Source organism: Osmerus eperlanus, chromosome 23 (genome assembly GCF_963692335.1).
Source record: "Osmerus eperlanus chromosome 23, fOsmEpe2.1, whole genome shotgun sequence".
Lineage (NCBI taxonomy): Eukaryota > Metazoa > Chordata > Actinopteri > Osmeriformes > Osmeridae > Osmerus > Osmerus eperlanus.
The window spans coordinates 12441568-12444067 of NC_085040.1; the positions used below are offsets into that span (position 1 = coordinate 12441568).

Here is a 2500-nt window from a genome sequence, read left to right on the forward strand (position 1 = left end):
CCAAGGTCGATCGGGGTGATTTGCTGCGGAAGTTTCTCCAGCTCTTTATGTCTAAGCATGTTTTGTGACAACAAATCGATCGAAGCAGCAACCAGAACATGGCTCGTTGGTCTCGTGGTATGATTCTCGCTTAGGGTGCAGGGATCCTTTGTTTAAGCATGTTTTGTGACAACAAATCGATCAATCGAAGCACAACTGGAACATGGCTCGTTGGTCTAGGGGTATGATTCTCGCTTAGGGTGCGAGAGGTCCTGGGTTCAAATCCCGGACGAGCCCATTACTTCTACAGCCCATTGCTGTAGAAGGAGGTAACCTGGCAAAGAGGGCTCCTGTTCTATTCCCAAATCAGTCCTTTTCCAAACGTAGATCGGGGTGATTTTCTGCAGAAGTTTCTCGAACTCTTTTTGTCTACGCATGTTTTGTGACAACAAATCGATCAAAGCAGCAACCAGAACATGGCACATTGGTTTCGTGGTATGATTCTCGCTTAGGGTGCAGGGAGCCTTTGTCTAAGCATGTTTTGTGACAACAAATAGATCAATCGAAGCAGCAACTACAACATGGCTCGTTGGTCTAGGGGTATGATTCTCGCATAGGGTGCCAGAAGTTCTGGGTTCAAATCCTGGACGAGCCCATTACAGTATGCTGTTGAAAGAGGTAACCTGGCAAAGAGGGCTGCTGTTCTATTCCCAAATCTGTCATTTACCCAAGGTCGATCGGGGTGATTTGCTGCAGAAGTTTCTCGAACTCTTTTTGTCTACGCATGTTTTGTGACAACAAATCGATCAAAGGAGCAACCAGAACATGGCTCGTTGGTCTAGGGGTATGATTCTCGCTTTGGGTGCGAGAGGTCCTGGGTTCAAATCCCGGACGAGCCCTTTACAGTAAGTTGTTGAAGGAGGTTATTTAGTGAAGAGCGCTCCTGTTCTATTCCCAAATCTGTCTTTTACCCAACGTCGATCGGGGTGATTTGCTGCAGAAGTTTCTCCAGCTCTTTTTGAATATGCGTGTTTTGCGACAAAAAATCGATCAATGCAGCAACCAGAACATGGCTCGTTGGTCTTGTGGTATGATTCTCGCTTAGGGTGCAGGGAGCCTTTGTCTAAGCATGTTTTGTGACAACAAATAGATCAATCGAAGCAGCAACTGGAACATGGCTCGTTGGTCTAGGGGTATGATTCTCGCTTAGGGTGCGAGAGGTCCCGGGTTCAAATCCCGGACGAGCCCATTACTTCTACAGCCCATTGCTGTAGAAGGTGGTAACCTGGCAAAGAGGTCTCCTGTTCTATTCCCAGATCAATCCTTTTCCAAACGTAGATCGGGCTGATTTGCTGCAGAAATTTCACAGCTCTTTTTGTCTAAGCATTTTTTACGACAAAAAATCGATCAAAGCAGCAACCAGAACATGGCTCGTTGGTCTTGTGGTATGATTCTCGCTTAGGGTGCAGGGAGCCTTTGTCTAAGCATGTTTTGTGACAACAAATCGATCAATCGAAGCAGCAGCTGGAGCATGGCTCGTTGGTCTAGGGGTATGATTCTCGCATAGGGTGCCAGAAGTCCTGGGTTCAAATCCTGGACGAGCCCATTACAGTATGCTGTTGAAAGAGGTAACCTGGCAAAGAGGGCTGCTGTTCTATTCCCAAATCTGTCATTTACCCAAGGTCGATCGGGGTGATTTGCTGCGGAAGTTTCTCCAGCTCTTTATGTCTAAGCATGTTTTGTGACAACAAATCGATCAAAGCAGCAACCAGAACATGGCTCGTTGGTCTAGGGGTATGATTCTCGCTTAGGGTGCAGGGAGCCTTTGTCTAAGCATTTTTTGTGACAACAAATCGATCAATCGAATCAGCAACTAGAACGTGGCTCGTGGGTCTAGGGGTATGATTCTCGCTTAGGGTGTGAGAGGTCCCGGGTTCAAATCCCCGACGAGCCCATTACAGTATGCTGATGAAGGAGGTAACATGTCAAAGAGGGCTCCTGTTCTATTCCCAAATCAGTCCTTTACCCAACGTAGATCGGTGTGATTTGCTGCGGAAGTTTCTCCAGCTCTTTATGTCTAAGCATGTTTTGTGACAACAAATCGATCGAAGCAGCAACCAGAACATGGCTCGTTGGTCTCGTGGTATGATTCTCGCTTAGGGTGCAGGGAGCCTTTGTCTAAGCATGTTTTGTGACAACAAATCGATCAATCGAATCAACAACTAGAACGTGGCTCGTTGGTCTAGGGGTATGATTCTCGCTTAGGGTGCGAGAGGTCCCGGGTTCAAATCTCGACGAGCCCATTACAGTATGCTGATGAAGGAGGTAACATGTCAAAGAGGGCTCCTGTTCTATTCCCAAATCAGTCCTTTACCCAACGTAGATCGGTGTGATTTGCTGCGGAAGTTTCTCCAGCTGTTTATGTCTAAGCATGTTTTGCGACAACAAATCGATCGAAGCAGCAACCAGAACATGGCTCGTTGGTCTCGTGGTATGATTCTCGCTTAGGGTGCAGGGATCC

General features: G+C 47.2%; 3 non-coding genes across 3 annotated transcripts; all 3 read left to right on the forward strand.

The window, feature by feature from the left end:
* The first annotated feature begins 204 nt into the window (after positions 1 to 204).
* trnap-agg (transfer RNA proline (anticodon AGG)) lies at positions 205 to 276 on the forward strand. Its single transcript has one exon. It is a non-coding gene; the product is annotated as a tRNA-Pro (tRNA).
* Positions 277 to 806: 530 nt separating this feature from the next.
* trnap-ugg (transfer RNA proline (anticodon UGG)) lies at positions 807 to 878 on the forward strand. Its single transcript has one exon. It is a non-coding gene; the product is annotated as a tRNA-Pro (tRNA).
* A 277-nt stretch (positions 879 to 1155) lies between these two features.
* On the forward strand, positions 1156 to 1227 carry trnap-agg (transfer RNA proline (anticodon AGG)). Its single transcript has one exon. It is a non-coding gene; the product is annotated as a tRNA-Pro (tRNA).
* The last annotated feature ends 1273 nt before the right edge of the window (positions 1228 to 2500 follow it).